This window comes from Trichechus manatus, unplaced genomic scaffold (assembly GCF_000243295.1).
Source record: "Trichechus manatus latirostris isolate Lorelei unplaced genomic scaffold, TriManLat1.0 scaffold00106, whole genome shotgun sequence".
Classification (NCBI taxonomy): Eukaryota; Metazoa; Chordata; class Mammalia; order Sirenia; family Trichechidae; genus Trichechus; species Trichechus manatus.
In genome coordinates, this window is record NW_004444042.1 from 7608548 (window position 1) to 7626449 (window position 17902).

At 38.8% G+C, this 17902-nt stretch overlaps 1 protein-coding gene across 1 annotated transcript in view; it reads right to left on the bottom strand.

The window, feature by feature from the left end:
- Positions 1–13720, bottom strand: part of MCU (mitochondrial calcium uniporter) — a 59878-nt gene extending 46158 nt beyond the window's left edge. Inside the window, exon 1 of the mRNA XM_023737694.1 lies at positions 13399–13720. The gene's annotated coding sequence lies outside the window, so the exon portion shown is untranslated. The remainder of the gene's footprint in view (positions 1–13398) is intronic.
- Positions 13721–17902: the final 4182 nt, after the last annotated feature.

The window sequence follows — 17902 nt, forward strand, 5'->3', positions numbered from 1 at the left end:
TTTTTTTTTTTTTGGTGAAAATATACATAGCCAAAGATACACCATTTCAAAAATTTCTACATGCACAGTTCAGTGACCTCGACTATGCTCTTCCAATTGTGCTGCTATTCTTACTTTAGTTGAAGGCTTACAGAACAAAATAGTTTCTCATTTAACAGTTAGTACACGTTGCCCTATGACAATGGTTAACCTCACAACACATCAACACTATCCTTACTCAACCTTGGGTTCCCTATCACCAGCTTTCCTGTCCCCTTCTGCCTTCTGGCCCTTGTCCCTGGACCGCTGTACCTCATTAGTCCCATTTGGTTTTATGGGGCTGTCCACTCCCCAGCTGAATCATGAAATTTAAAAAAAAAAAATTTAATTGTGCTTTAGGTGAAAATTTACAGCTCAAGTTAATTTCTCATTCAAAAACTTATACACATTGTTTTGTGACATTGGTTGCAATCCTCACAATATGACAGCATGTCCTCTTTTCTACCCTGGTTTCCCTGTGTCCACTTGTACAGTTCCTCCTGTCCCTTCCTGCCTTCTCATCTTGCTTTTGGACAGGAGTTGCCCATTTGGTGTCCTACATTTGATTGAATTAACAAGCACGTTCCTCACGTGTGTTATTTTTTGTTTTATAGTCCTTCCTAATCTTTGTCTGAAAAGTGGGCTTTGGGAGTGGTTTCAGTTCTGAGTTAGCAGAGGATCCAGGGGCCATAGTTTCGGGGGTTCCTCCAGTCTCTGTCAGACCAGTGAGTCCGGTCTTTTATCGTGAATTTGAATTTTGTTCTATATTTTTCTCTCCTTCTGTCCCGACTCTCTTGTGATCCCTGTCAGAGCGGTTGGTGATGGTAGCCAGGCACCATCTAGTTGTGCTGGACTCAGTCTGGTGGAGGCTGTGGAAGTTGTAGTCCATTAGTCCTTTGGGCTAATCTTTCCCTTGTGTCTTTGGTTTTCTTCATTCTCCTTTGCTCCAGATGGGGTGGGACCAGTGGAATATCTTAGATGGCCACTCACAAGCTTTTAAGACCCCAGACACTACTCACCAAAGTAGGATGTAGAACATTTTCTTTATAAACTATGTTACGCCAGTTGAGCTAGATATCCCCTGAGATCATAGTCCCCAGCCCTTAGCCGAGTAATTTGGTCCCTCAGGGAGTTTGGATGTGTCTATGAAGTTTCCATGACCTTGCCTTAGTCAAGCTGTGCTGACTTCCCAGTAGTGTGTACCATCTTACCTTTCACTAAAGTTACCACTTATCTATTTAGTGTTTTTCCCTTCCCACCCCTCCCCTCCCTTGTAAGCATCAAAGATTGTTTCTTTCTTTGTGTAAACCTTTTCATGAGTTTTTATAATAGTGGTCTCATACAGTATTTGTCCTTTTGTGACTGACTTATTTTACTCAGCATAATGCCCTTCAGATTCTGGATGCCCTTTATTTCTTTTTCTTGCCTTATTGCTCTAACTAGGACTTCCAGCATGATGTTGAATAAGACTGGTGATAAAGTACATCCTTGTCTGGTTCCAGTTTTCAAGGGGAATGCTTTTGGTCTCTCTTAGAATGATGTTGGCTGGTGGTTTTGTATTAATGCCCTTTATTATGTAGAGGAATTTCCCTTCTATTCCTATTTTGCTGAGAGTTTTTATCAGGAATGTTTGTTGGACTTTGTCAAATGCCTTTTCTGGGTTGACTGATAAAATCATGTGATTATTTTCTTTTGTTTTATTTATGTGGGGGATTACATAGATTGATTTTCTAATGTTGAATCACCCTTGCATACATATTACGAATCCCACTTGGTCATGATGTATTATTTTTTTGATATGCTGTTGAATTCGTTGGCTAGAATTTTGTTGAGGATTTTTGTGTCTATACTTATGAGGGATGTTGGTTTGTAGTTTTCTGTTTTTGTGGTGTCTTTGCCTGGCTTTGGTATCAGGGTAATGCTGGCTTCACAGAATGAGTTCAGGGGTATTCCTTCATTTTCTACACTCTGAAATAGCTTGAGTAGTACTGGTGTTAGCTCTTCTCTGAAAGTTTGGTAGAATTCTCCAGTGAAGCTATCCGTGCCAGGGCTTTTTTTTGTTGTTGTTGGGACGTTTTTTATTTATTTATTTTTATTACCTCTTCAATCTCTTCTTTTCTTATGGGTCTGTTTAGTTTTCTACCTCAGTTTGTGTTAGTTTAGGTAGGTAGTATGTTTCTAGAAATTTGTCTATTGTCTCTAGGTTTTCAAATTTGTTGGAGTATAATTTTTCATAGTATTCTGTTCTGATCCTTTTATTTCAGTTGGGTCTGTTGTGATATCATCTGTCTCATTTCTTATTCAAGTTTACTTGCTTCCTCTCCTGTTTTACTTTTGTCAGTTTTGCCAATGATTTGCTGATTTTGTTGATCTTTTCAAAGAACCAACTTTTGGTCTTATTGATTCTTTCAATTGTTTTTCTGTTCTCCATTTCATCTATTTCTGCTCTAATCTTTATCATTTCCTTTCTTCTGGTGCCTGAGGGCTTCTTTTGTTGGTCTCTTTCATTTGTTTGAGTTGTAGGGTTAATGTTTTGACTTGGGGCCTTTCTACTTTTTTGATGTGTGCATTTATTGCTATAAATTGACCTCTAAGTACTGCTTTTGCTGAATCCCAAAGGTTGTGAAAAGTTTTGGTAAGATGTGTTTCATTCTCATTTGATTCTATGAATTTTTTATTCCATCCTTGATTTCTTCTATTACCCTGTTTCTTTACTGGTGCATTTAGGCCATTTACATTCAATGCAATTATTGACAGGTATAAGTTTACTGCTGTCATTTTGTTGTATTATTATTTTTTGTGGTGTTGACAGTTTCTTTGTTCCACTTAGTTTTCTGTGCTGAGTTCTTTTTGTTTATGTATTTTCTTTTCATCTCTTTCATTATTGTTGATTTTGTGTTTGCTGAGTCTTTAAGTTTTTCTTCTTTTTTGATGGGTATTTTTACTAGCTTCCTTTGTGGTTACCTTGAAATTTACCAATCAGTCTTTTATGTCTTGAAACTGCCCTGACTTTCTTTTCATACGGAAGTTCTATGGCTACACCATTTATTCCCTCTTTTTTTGTTTTGACTTTGTTGTCATTTACAATTGACATCTCTGGTTCCCTATTTTCCATCATTTAGTTTGTTTTATATTTGTGAATTCCCTATCTGGGTTGATATCTGGTTGATCTGTCCTGTGTCCTAGTCTTGGATTGTTGTCTGATGTTGTTGGTTCTCTAACCGGCAGTCTGCTTTAATATTTCTTGTAATTTTGGTCTGTTTTTTACATAGTCCCTTAACTTCTGTTTATCTGGAAATGACCTGATTTCATCATCGTATTTGAGAGACAATTTTGCTGTATATATAATTCTTGGTTAGCAATTTTGTTTCCCTTCAAGGCTTTATATGTCATCCCATTGCTTTCTTGCCTACATGGTTTCTGCTGAGTAATCAGAGCTTAGTCTTATTGGTTCTCCTTTGTTGGTGACTTTTCATTTATCTCTAGCTGCTCTCAGGATTTTTTCTTTGTTTTGGATTTGGCAAGTTTGATTACATGTCTTGGTGACTTTCTTTTGGGGTCTGTCCTGTATGGGGTTCGTTGAGCTTCTTTGATAGCTATCTTCTCATCTTTCAGGATATTAGGGACATTTTCTGCCAGCAAATCTTTGACAATTCTCTCTGTGTTTTCTGTTATCCTCTCCTGTTCTGGTACTCTGATCACTCGTAGGTTTTTCCTCTTGACAGTATCCCACATAATTCTTAGGCTTTCTTCATTCTTTTTTCTGATTCTTCCTCAAACAAATTGCTGTCCAGGGATTTATCTTTAATCTCACTAATTCTGACTTCCATTGCTTCAATTCTGCTCCTATGACCTTCTATTGAGTTGTCTAATCCTGAAATTTTATTGTTAATCTTTTGTATTTCTAGATGCTGTTTTTGTATGGTTTCTGGCAGCTTGTTTATTCTGTCATTTTGTTCTTGGATTGTTTTCCTGAATTATTCCATTCCTTTGTCTGTGTGTTTCTTTGTTTGGTCTGTGTTTTGCCTGATCTCCTTCTTGATATATTGGGGAGCTCTGAATATTAGTCTTTTGAATTCTTTATCAGGTAGTTCCATTGCCTTATCTTCCTCCCAGAAGGTTTTCTGGTTCTTTATCTTGGTTGCTTGCTGGAGTCATCTTGTCTTGCTTCTTTATGTGATTTGATATTGACTGTTGTCTCTGAGGCATCAATAAGTTATTACATTTATTTATTTATTGTATTTTTGTTTACTGCATCCTGAATTTTTGTTTTGTTTTGATATGTCCAAGTAGGCTGGGTGTGTGTGCTACTCTGGTCGTAATACGGCCTCTTTGAGGCTTTCACCTCCTGTCTCCAGGTGGTCAGAGCAGCTACTAGGCGTGTGAGCCTGGAAGTCTGTTTACTACTCTTGTGGGGGTGCTGAAGATATAGGTGGCGTTATTGGTGAGGTGATGAATCTGTCCTGCTGGACACCTGGCCGTGGGTGCCGGGGATTTCTCCCTGGTCATTGGGTTGGGTGTTGTGTGTGTGCTCACTACCTACCAGTTGCCTGGGATGCAGGCACCTGGGTTGTCGGTCATCGAGTGTGTGGTGCGGAGACTCTCATCTACTGTCCTGGGCATGCAGGGCTGCGTAGCCATTTTCAGAACAGACACAAGTCTCTGGTTGCAGTGGGAGGCAATGTAGGGGCCAAGGCAGGGGGCTGTTGGCTGCCTCTGGGTGCCTGGATGGAGGGCTTGCCCCCATTCACTAGACAGCGAAGTGAGGGGGTAGCGCAGCTGGTTGTTGGGCACCTGGTGCCGGCTGGAAGGATTAGGGGGTGCCACTAATTCTCAGTCCTCTTTCGTGGGAGGCTAGATGGAATGGGTGGTACTGCTGGCCCTTAGGCCCCTGGTGTAGGTGGGTGAGGCCCTTTCTTAGGCGGCAAGGTGGTGTCAAATGTCACAAGTCTGCAGCTCCCACTTGGCTGCTGTAGGTGAAAATGGACTTCAAGTAGACGCCCTGCCCGTTGTTGTCCTAATGAGGGTGAGCTGGGTCAGCCAGCAAGGCACTGGTGTGGATGACTGGTGGGGATGAAGGGTGCTACAAGTCCGTGAACTCCCTATGTCAGTGGTTGGGCAAAGGAGTGCCTCCAGACCGGACCATGAGTTCCCAGCTTGTTGAATGCCAATGGACTGGTGTCGGAGTGGTCGTGGGGATGGATGAGGAGAAGAGAGTGCTCCTCAGCTGTGGTGCTCTGGTGGGGGAAGAGCTATGGTGTGTTCCACGGTGGGTTGGGAGCTCGTACTTAACTTTCACAGGTATGCAGTTGCTTCTGTTTGGCTTTGGAGGTGCGTGCAGATTCACTGCTGCTTGGCTGCATCAAATGGAGTGGGTTTTGTCTTGGGATGTTGCTGCTTCCCTCAACTTGTGTGCACTGGGCAGATTAAGCTAGCAGGACGCCGGTGATCCCACAATCCATAATTCCCCATTTCCCCTGTTTTTGAATTGTCTCTCCTTTTACCTGTTGCTCAGTCCGATTCTTCAGCTTTGTTTTTGATGCTCTGAGTTCCCAGATTGTCATACATATCTGATTCACTTGTTTTTTGGTCTTTGTTGTCAGAGGGACGACATGAAGCATCTGACTATTTCGCCATCTTGGCCCCGCCTCCTGTGCTCATGAAATTGATTACTTCTATGGTAGCAGAGGAACCCCTGGTGGCATAGTGGTTAAGAGTTTGGCTGCTAACCCAAAGGTCAGCAGTTCGAATCCACCAGGCGCTCCTTGGAAACCCTATGGGGCAGTTCTACTCTGTCCTATAGGGTTGCTATGAGTCAGAATCAACTCGACAGCAGAGGGTTTTGGGATGGTAGCAGGCAAAACTTCTTTCAGAAATGCTGGAAAATCCTTCAATGCCAGTATGCACCAATGAAAAAAGCAGTGAGTTAGGACGAGTGGAGCACCCTCCTTTCTCCTCTGAGGCAATAAGTACGCATGCTGCTAACTTTGGAAGATGCACCATGTGTGCAGAGTACCAAGTATCTTTTGGCAAAAATTTAACACTCTTTCAAATATGTTGATAGCCTTTAATGCTAACAGCTTATTTTCAAAAAGAAACTCACATATTAGGAATTTTTCTTTGATTGTCAACATGTACATTATCAACCAAAAAAACTAGAAACTAACTGCCTAGGGCAATATCAGTATTTCTATCAAGTTGAATCCCAGAGGGAAATGGGGCAATTGCCAATTCCCTAAAAACTTGTTTCAAAATAGTGGAATAAGCGATGGCAATTCTGGAATGGATGACATCATCTGAAATTTGACATAAATTTGCTTCCACGCCACACTAAGCCAGCTTGATCACTGTCAACACATAAAAGTCTTTCTAATCTCGTGTGGCTGTTTTTCTTGGTAATGTGAAAAGTCAATCCTAGAGAATGTTTCAAGACAAGGCTTTTGTGATAGAACAAGTTCATCCACATTTTGGTAGTTTTCAAACTGAAATTTCTACTTACAAAAAAAAAAAAAAAAACATCCAAACTGTCTAATATATTTTAAAAATGGAAAAATATAAGGTGCCACCCTTCAGCTTTCCCAGCTTCATATTTAGGTTGTTGAGGACTTTGGTACATAAAAACACCGAGGCTTTGTATCTTATCATCTTCAGTGATTAAACAACTTCATTACTTTCATTTCTTTTTTTTGTTGCCAAATCTTTCTTAAGTTGGAAAGGAAGATATATACTGATGGGGCATGTTGTCTTTAATGATGCAAAAATGTTTTAGATGCCTGTAATATGACAATGATAATAATTATAGAGTTTCCAACTGTTTATAGCAGCAGCCATTAATAACACAACTTGACTTAAAAAAAAAAAACTCCCCATTCTCCCAAAGCTTTTTAAAAGTAACAGGAAAAAATTTAGAATATTTAGAATATATACACAAGGTAAATAGTCAAATTTTTTAAATGGGCAGAGATTTGAATACACATTTTACCAAAGAAAATATTTGAACACAATGAATAATACTATATATTCTCTAGAATGTTTATAATCAAAAAGATTAACCATACCAAGTGTTGGGGAGGATGTGGAGAAACTGGAACACTTATACACTGCTAGTGGGAATGTAAAGTGGCACAGACATCTGGGAAAACAGTGTAGTTAAACATACACTTATCGTATGACCCAACCATTCCACTCTTAGGTTTCTACCCAAGAGAAGTGAAAACATATGGCCACACAAAGACTAATGAGTAAAATTTGACAGCAGCATTAATCATTAACAGTCAAAAACAAAACAATCCAAATGTCCCTCATTCGGTGAATAAACTAACAAAATCTGGCATTTCTATACACTGGAATATTATTCAGCAATAAAAATAAAGGAATGAATTACAATATGTCTAACAAGTTGTTGTCGAGTTGATTCCAACTCATGGCGACCCTATGAACCCTATGTATGTCAGAGAACTGTGGTCCATAGGGTTTTCAATGGCTGACTTTTTTTTTTTAAATTTTTTTTATTGTTGTAGTTTAAATGACGTTTACATTTCAAGTTAATCTCCCACACAAAAACTTATCCATACATTGTTATGTGGACCCTAATTGCTCACCCCATACTGTGACAGCACACACCTCCTTTCCACCCTTGATTACCCATGTCCATTCAACCAACTCCTAACCCTCTCTGCCTTCCCATCTCACCTCTGGACAGAAGCTGCCCATTTAGTCTCTTGTATCTACTTGAGCCAAGAGGCCCACTCCTCATGAGTATCACTTTATGTCCCACAGTCCAGTCCAATCCCTGTCTGAAAAGTTGGCCTCGGAAACTGTTTTAGTTCTGGGCTGATAGAGAATCCAGGGGCCATGCTTTCCGGGGTTCCTCCAGTCTCAGTCAGACCATTAAGTCTGGTCTTCTTACTAGAATTTGAGTTCTGCACCCCACCTTTCTCCTCCTCCATCAGGGACTCTCTGTTGTGTTCCCTGTCAGGGCGGTCATTGGTGGTAGCCAGGCACCATGGTTCTTCTGGTCTCAGGCTGATGAAGTCTCTGGTTTATGTGGCTCTTCATGTTTCTTGGGCTACTCCTTTCCTTACGTCTTTGGTGTTCTTCGTTCTCCTTCACTCCAAGTGGTTGGGACCAACTGATGCATCTTAGATGGCCACTTGCAAGCTTTTAAGACCCCAGACTCCACTCACCAAAGTAGGATGCAGAACATTTTCCTAATAAGCTTTGTATGCCAATTGACCTAGATGTCCCCTGAAAGCATGGTCCTGATACCCCTACCCCTGCTACTCTGTCTCTCAAAGTGTTTGACTGTATTCAGGAAACTTCTTAGCTTTGGTTTAGTACAGTTGTGCTGACTTCCCCTGTAGTGTGTGCTGTCCTTCCCTTCACCTAATATAATTTTTACCTACTGTCCAGTTAGTAAATAATCCTCACCTTCCCTACCAACCCTCGTAACCATCAAAGAATGTTTTCTTCTATGTTTAAACCTTTTCTTGAGTTCTTATAATAATGGTCTTGTACAATATTTGTCCTTCTGTGACTGACTAAATTCACTCAGCATAATGACCTCCAGCTTCCTCCATGTTATAAAATGTTTCATGGCTTCATCGTTGTTCTTAATCATTGCATAGTATTCCACTGTGTGGATATACCATAATTTGTTTATCCATTTGTCCGCTGATGGGCATCTAGGTTGTTTCCATCTTTTTGCTATGTGAACAGTGCTGCAATGAACATGGGTGTGCATATATCTATTCGTGTGACAGCTCTTATTTCTCTAGGATATATTCCAAGGAGCGGGATAGCTGGATCACATGGTACTTCTATTTCTAGCTTTTAAAGGAAGCGCCAAATAGATTTCCAAAGTGGTTGTACCAGTTTACATTCCCATCAATAGTGTATAAGTGTTCCAGTCTTTCCACAACCTCTCCAGCATTTATTATTTTGTGGTTTTTGGATTAGTGCCAGTCAATGACTGACTTTTTGGAAGCTGATCTCCAAGACTTTCTTCCCAGGCATCTCTGGGTGGACTCAATCACCAACCTTTCAGTTAGCACCCGAGAGCATTAACAGTTTGCCCCACCCAGGGACTCCACAACATAAGCTACAATGTGGATAAACCTGAAAAGGATTATGCTATGTAAAAGAAACTAGACGCAAAAGACTACATATTGTATGAGTCCATTTACATGACAATTTTAGGAACATTTTAGCTTTTAACAACAGAGACAGAAAGCAGGTCAGTGGTTGCCTGGGGCTGAGGATGGGAACAAGGATTGATTGCAAAAGGGAATTTTTAGGAGTGAACGAAGTGTTTTAAAGCTAGGTTGTTGCGATGCTTACACTACAATGGGTGACTTTTATGGTATGTAAAATGTATCTCATCCCTAGGTGGTACAAATAGTTAATGAGTTTAGCTGCTAACCAAAAGGTTGGAGGTTCCAGTCCAGTCAGAGGCTCTGTGGAAGAAAGGTCTGGCAATCTACTTCCAAAAAAATCATCCACTTACGGAGCACAGTTCTACTCTGACACACATGGGGTCGCCATGAGTCAGAATCAATTCAATGGTTAAGTGGTTAAAACTATATTTCAATAAAGCTTTTTTTAAAAAAAAGTAATAGGAAAGAAGTTTTTTAAATTGAGGGTGTATGTCTGGTTCCCAGAACCAATCATGACTATGAATTTATACACAATCACTAGTTGGGTTAACTCAACAGATGATTAGTATTTTTATGCAAATAATGCATGCCTTCTACATTTGTTTGCCAACCACTCCCTCCCCGTGAGGTATTTTCAGAAGCACGGCTATGCCAATTTTTTTTTAACATGTTCCTGTAAAAAAAATTAGTATAGTGTGCTTACAAAAATACCTTGTGGCAAGAGTTTTTAGTGGGTAAGTACTATTTCTATAGGGTAAACACATTTTTCTCTTGAAGGTGGTAACTTACCTCCATTTTACAGATGAGAAAACTGAGGTTTTGAGAAGTTAATTACCTTGCCTAAGCTTATAAGGCTGGTAAATGGTAAAAACGGATGCACACCTAGGTTTGCTTGAATCCAGAGCTCTTAATCTCTATGCATAATGCCTCTCATGTAAGGAAATATGGATATGGGTATGTGCATGTGTACCTGAGTGCAAAGTATCCCAAAGGGTTCTAAAGTTGGGGTCCATGAGACCAGAGATTCCATGGTTTGGTTTGAGGGAGCGTATAATCACTATGAAACTGTACGTAAAATTTTCTATGTGTATATATGATTTTTTCTAAAGGAGAAGTCTGGAGCTTTCATTAGATCTCATAAGTATCTGTGATACAAAAAAGATTAAGAACCTGTTAGACACATGGGGTCGCCATGAGTCGGAATCAATTCAATAGCAACTAACGATAACTAAAAGCACGACTGCTTTAGTAGGGAGGCTAAATATTAATGATAATTTATTTACTTTATAACCAGTTATCATAACAATAAATTCCTGAGACACCTAGTTATAGATATATGATACCACAATTATATAATGTGGTATTTTAGACTTTGTACTTTTAAAACCAGCCATTAAAAACCCTGTAGAGCACAGTTCTACTCTGACACACATGGGGTCGCCATGAGTCAGAAATGATGGTAGCTAAAACAAAACAAAAAAACCTAAAAGAACAACAACAAAAAGGGATCAAGTCCTCATTTGATACTGAATATGACTTGGCAGTCACCACAAAACAGTGAATGATGGTGAAGATGTTTGTTACTGGTGGCTAAGCTATTTACTGAAGTCTCTGTGTATTAAGCAGACTTTTCTCATATGCTATATTTATCTAAGGTAGAATTAATTTAAAAGTATAAAATAAGAAAGAGGAGTCCTGGTGGTGCAGTGGTTAAGCAAAAGATTGATGGTTCACACCCACCAGCCGCTCGGCAGAAGAAAGATGTGGCAATCTGCTCTTGAAAAGATTAAAAACCCTTTGCCATTGAGTTGATTCCGACTCGTAGCGACCCTTTAGGACAGAATAGAACTGCCCCATAGGGTTTCCAAGGCTGTAAATCTTTATGGAAGCAGACCGCCACATGTTTCTCCCTCAGAGCAGCTGGTGAGTTCAAACCGTCGACCTTTTGGTTAGCAGCCAAGCACTTAACCACTGTGCTACCAGGGCTCCTTCCGAAAAGTTTCAGCCTTGGAAACTCTACGGGGCAGTTCTATCCTGTCCTATAGAGTCGCTATGAGTCGGTATTGATTCGATGGCAACAGGGTTTACTGGTAAAAATATTGGGAGATTCTCATTTTTTTGTCAAGCTGGTGTCCTTTTAGCTTTTGTAAAAAAGAAATTGTCTTTAACCCCTCATGTAACATAGGCACAACGTAGCAGCATTTATGTCGTGGATAACATTCAGTCAGGTGCCCCAGTACAACTGTGTCATTGTTAAATTATTGCAACACTTCCATACAGACTGGTATACAGAATAACAGGAACTGCATTAAGTGGTAAAATTAATAATATAAATTCCAATATGAATTCATTAATTCAAATTAACTGCCATTGGCTATCATAACAACCGCTGGTATATGAGTCTCCTGTTGTAGCACGACTTAGTTATACTGAATATATACAGCTTATTGAAATATACTGATATATACTGACACTGAATATGTTAACAATTTCAGACAATATTAAATGGCTAGAATTTTTTTGGAATGAAATGCTGTTACTTCAGCAAAAGCCGAGAGAGGATTCAGCACTATAAACAATATTTTACATTGACAGAAATTTTCTCTTTATTGAAATTACCTAATGATGTCACCCAGCAGTGGTAATGGAAGAAGATGATGGCACCTCGGAGCAGTGCTGATATAGATGTGGGTAGCTCCCATTTTGCTGCTTAGTGGACCAAGATAGTGTCAGGGGTAAGAGTATTAACCATGCATTGCTTTGGAGGGGCCTAAGGACTAAATAGGAGCCCTGGGGGGCGCAGTGGTTAAGAGCTCAGCTGCTAACCAAAAGGTCGGCAGTTCGAATCCACCAGCTGCCCCTTGGAAACCTCATGGGGCAGTTGTATTCTCTCATATAAGGTCGCTATGGGTCGGAACTGACTTGATGGCAAAGGGTTTGGTTTTATTTTGCTAAGGACTAAATGGACTAGGTAGCATGGGCAGGTAGCATTATGTTCATGTGGGAAGTGTTGGCATCTAGGTACACAATGAATCTTGACTGGGAGCAACACACGTACCTGTCCTCTGGCCCCAACGAAATGATGAGTGCTGCTTTTTAATTTTTAATTTATATATTAATTTATATTACTTAACCAGTTCTTTATGCCTCTAGAGACAGGAAAAAGAAACTCAGCTAACATTTTCCTTGTTTTGCTTCTGGTCTATTTTCCCTTTCAACCTTGTCATACTACAAGTGAGTAAATACAATGAATATTCCTCTAACTTTAGAGGATTTAGCAAATATGAGTACACTCTCGATATAGTCAGATAACTGAACAGCTTTTTTTGGGGGGGCATCTGATAACACTGCAAATATCTATATTGATTAAATACAGGAGATCCTAGGATTTTCATGCTTCATCTTTTGGGGTTTCTTCAGCATTAGAGGTCCTTGCAAATTTACAGGGTGCTCTTTCTATGGTTGCTGTGCCTATGAATTAATGTTTAAAAGGGTGAAATTAGAGTCCTATCAAACAGAAATATATTAAACAGTCATCCCTAATCTGAGCAAACCAAACTGAAAATGTGTGATATTATGTAAGAGAAATGACAAGAATTATGAACAAATCTACCTCTACTACTGGAAAAACAAGCACAGCTTAGCTTCTGCTGCCAGTTTGTAGCATCATGGACATTTACAAACAACTGCATGTGCTTCCCAAACACGTGTTCATCCCTTCCCACATCAAAGAATACTGCAGCCCTGAGCCCAAGGGAAGAAAAATAAGCAAGAGTAGGAGGTCCCAAGCTTTGAACTGCTTCTGTCTAGGCTCTGATGCCACCAAGGTGCTGGAGTATTTGATCACAATCCGAAATGTGAAGACCCAACGGGTAGGAAATACAAAACATGGTGCTTCTGTGACCTTCACATGAACTACATCCCCAGTTCTAAAACATACATGAAAAGGCAGAGAGTACTAGTCTATGACCTATGACTTGAAGGGTCTATTCGTTTTTCTTCCTGACTTCTCTAAATTCACTAGTGTATAATTAATCCTTATCCAAATTTTACTTCCCTCCTTTGGCTCTCTCTTCTCTCTCTGACTTCCAAGCCCTCCTTAAGTGAAAGAGTATGGTTTATAAATTTGTATGTTAGAGAATGGGAAACACTGGGCTAAGGAAAAAACCCCCAAAACAAAAAAAAAATGCCACTAGACATAAAAAACGGATTTGCCAAAACTCACCATCAGAGGGCACAACAGTACTGCAATAAACAACTCCCAAATTCTGCCAGGAAGAAAGCCTCTGGTGCACCTAGAAAATTAAAAAAGACATTTACTGTCAGGACGGAACAACAAATGTTATATACATATGCGTGTGTATATAATAAATAATAGCTTTTTGATTACTTAAGTAATTCATATTCTTTGTAGAAAAGTGAATACAAATCAAAGAAAATAGTAGTCTCCAAAACTGCTATTATTCTATCTAATAGTAGGGAACATTTTGGTGTGTTTTCAAGATCACATACAAACAACTCAGAAAAGGAGGGTAAGAATGGTTGCACAACTTGAATGTAATCAATGTCACTGAATTGTACATGTTGGAACTGCTGAATTGGTGTATGTTTTGCTGTGTATATTCTTGACAATAAAAATAAAATAAATCACTGAAAAAAGATTACATACAAACACATTTTCACACACACAAATGCTATATTAAACAAAATTAGAATTATACTGTATAAATCTGTATAAATTTTTTTTACATTATTATTATTATTAAAAAAAAACCTTAATATTGATTTTAAGCACTATGAGGTCTAAACCTTCTTACTTCTTCTTCTTCCTGCTTAGTTTCAGACCTGTATTTCCTTCCTATCTTTTACTAGGTATAAGTTGGCTACTAAGTAGCTATATCATGAATCCTGCTGTTACTGGATCTGTATCTGTTCACTCTCCCTTTTTTTAACTTTGGACAGGCAACTTCGGAAGAGTGTTAGAAATCACTCACATGCATAACTGCCTTTGCTATTTCCTCAAAGAGTAATGTCACTACGGAACTAGGTTTGGAATTCAGGTTCTCACAATTAAAATAAGTTTCAGGAAGAATACTGAATATGCTGCTGACTTGCCAAATGCTTAATTCATGCCTTCCTACCTTTTACTTTCCTAGTATCAAAGGAGGAGGAAGCAAGGAAGACATTAACTGACTAAAAACGAATGTGTTAGCCTCAGACATTATATTCCACTCATCAGCCCAAAGTAAAATCACTTAGGGCTCCACGACAACGCACACCTTAACACAACAATGCCCATGACAGACATAGCCTTCATGTATCATTAAGCCACATCCTTTCACTTAAAACAGCACACAGGAATGTGAAGACAGACACTTATAAATCATTTAAAATTACTTGAGGCTTAATTCACAGCTGATCATGGCACACTAAATGCTGTCGTTGAGAAATCTCTGAGTTAATGTACACAACGTTTGCTGATCCTTTCTGTAGAACATTGCCTCTGTAGTTTTGGGATAGTTCACTTTCTCAAAGCCCTTCCAAGATAACTTCTATAACGACACTGGCAATTACAAAGTATTATAAAGTGTTCACAAACACACATAGAGGTCTTTTTCTTTCTTTAACCTCTACTAACTCACAGTCTAATAAGGCCAACAGAAACAAAATGATTTTGTTCTTGCCTTCTTTCCCTTAAAACATTGTAACAACAACAACAAAACTAAAAACAATAGGAGACTATAGGTGGTCAAGTTCAAAAAGAAAATGCTATTCTAAACTGTATTCCATGACTCCCCTAGACTGGATATATTTGCTTGTTTAAATTTTATATTCTTAAGATGTCACAGAAAATAGTAAGCTTTCAATTAATAAATACTTGACTGACTGCTGAAATTTAAAAAAAATATGTCAGGAAATTAAAAATAAAAAAGTCAGCAAAAATATTCAGGCAATGGTAGGTATTATTCACGTATTTAAATCTCACAGACAGAGAGCAAGATTAAGGCTAAGAAAGTAAATATTCAGAATGTGCAGAAATTATCAGAGAAAGAGTAGGTCAGTCTCTAGGTAATATAGCTTCCAAACAAACAAGGTAATTTGGTGCCACGACTGCCTCTTAAAAAGGAAAGTTTATACTTATGGTACAAGAGAGTCCACATCTTTGATAAGCAACTTCAGAAGCTCTAGGAAAAGCAGGGCCTTGAAGTAAAGTATAACATTTGCCCTGGTATTACAATCATTTCCTTTAATCTCATCCCCAGGAGAAGAAAAATGCTAGCGCTATCAATTTAGAATAAGAATACAAACACTGTTAACTTTATTTACCCAAGTCATAAGATTCAAGCCAATCAAAAAATCAAACTTCAGTATTATAAAAAGATGTTTCATTCCCTCAGAGGAAAGTACTAAATTCAGGTCAAAACTTACTTTAAAACCCTTTACTATCTATCATAAATTATGCAACTTTACCTTTCATAGTTCAGAAGAACAAACTTAGCAGTATATTCCTGCCAGCAACTTGAGAAGACTGTCAAGTCTAAATAACCTGTCAATACCTCCAAAATATTCACAGCCAATTAAACAAAAAGGAAAAGTTATTTCCTTGTAATCTCAGTTTCCTTAATTTAAGAAAATCTTGGCCTAAGTTCATTAGGAAATAAATACCCATTAACTATATCAAACTATACCAAAGTATACTATATTAAGTAAACTACATTACCTATATCAAACTATACTATATTAACTACATACATGAACTACTGTATATATCAATCAGCTTTAGCTGGAATAACTGTATTTATATATTTGCTCTGGCTAAAATCTTGTTATAAAATGTCTCACCATACCACAAGTTTAGATATGTCAAATTATATCCCCTCGTTATATATCCTGTACTATATATAACATTGAATGCTTATGAAAATGGGGTCCTTTCAATACATGTTCCAAAAGTTTCTTTTTAAGACCAGAATACTCATGTTTAAACAATTTTACCAAACTTATCTCCAAAATCCAGTGCTCATAAGCACACTATGATTAGTAGTGAAAACTATTTCAGTTGGTCTAAAGCAAGTCACACCTGTAACAGCTTCTAAACTTGGGATCAGTTCTCTCCATATCCTGGGTATAATAAAATTGTTGAAGCATCGTATCAGCAATAATTCTTCACTATTTCTAATCTAATCTATCAAAATATTAAAATAAGCACTATGGTTTCAAACCCTGGAGACCTGACACGGGGAAAACCTTGATGTTAGAAGACTTGGGCCCCAGTTTCACAACTTGAATTTCAACTCCTAAGCCTCAGTTTCCTCATCTGTTAAATTAAGGACATCATTATTTATGAATTAAGATAGTCTGGAGGCACAGTGGTTAAGCACTCGTTGGCAGTTCAAACCCATCAGCTGCTCCTCTGGAGAAAGATGTGGCAGTCTGTTTCCATAAAGATTACAGCCTTGGAAACCCTATGGGGGCAGTTCTACTCTGTCCTACAGGGTCACTATGAGTCAGGATCAACTTGATGGCAACAGGTTTTTTGTATTTGGTGTAAATTAATTTAATTGATAAATAATGTTAAACTATTTTAGATTTTGACATTACTTCCAAATTACAACCTATGGTTGCTAGTGTTCATGAACCAGAGTTTGCTACCCGCTGTTATGGACTGAATTGTGCACCCACCCTGCAGAGCATGTGTTGGAATCCTAACCCCTATACTTGTGGATACAACCCATTTTGGGAATAGATTTTCTTTTTGGTGTTAATGAGGCTATAATCAGTGAAGGGTGTGTCCTAAACCTAATCACCTCTGAGTTATAAAAAGAGCAGATTAGACACAGAGATAAACAAACACAGAGGATGACAGATGCTGCATGAAGATCCATGGAACCGAGGAATGCTGGAAGAGACAAGGATTTCCTCCGCAGCCAACAGAGACAGCCTTCACTTAGAGCTGGTATCCTGAATTGGGACTTCCGGCCTCCTTCTTCAAAGCCATCCACTTGTGCTATTCCTGTTACAGCAGCACTAGGAAACTAAGACTTCTACTAAAACTTCGTTGTGTAGTCTAGATCCCTACTGTTTGAATCAATCCTATAACAACATTTAGAATGTGTCTATACCCTGATGGTTGCTACATTTTGCTTAATGGATGAACTTTTACTCTCCTGGGTCTCATGACAGATACATTAACCATACTAGAGCAAGACATTTCTGCTTTTATTGACAACCTGCCTTCCCCACGGAAACCCTGGTGGTGTAGTGGCCAAGTGCTACGGCTGCTAACCAAAGGGTTAGCAGTTCAAATCTGCCAGGTGCTCCTTGGAAATTCTATCGGGCAGTTCTACTCTGTCCTATAGGGTTGTTATGAGTTGGAATCGACTTGACGGTGACAGGTTTGGTACTGGTTTGCCTTCCCCACAGAGAAATGAGAAATTCTTCTCTATTTCATTCAGTTCCTTCTACTGTATTTATTAAGAACCTACTAGTCATAAGGAATGGAGTCCCTGGTTGGTGCAAACGGTTAACGCGCTTGACTACTAACTGAAAGGCTGGAGGTTTGAGTCCACCCAGAGATGCCTCAGAAAAAAAGGCCTGACAATCCACTTCCCAAAAATCAGCACTGAAAACCCTATGCAGCACAGTTCTACTCTGACACACTGGTTTCACCATGAGTCAGAATCAACTCCATGACTACTGGTTTTTAGTCATAAGAAAAGTGAAAATTG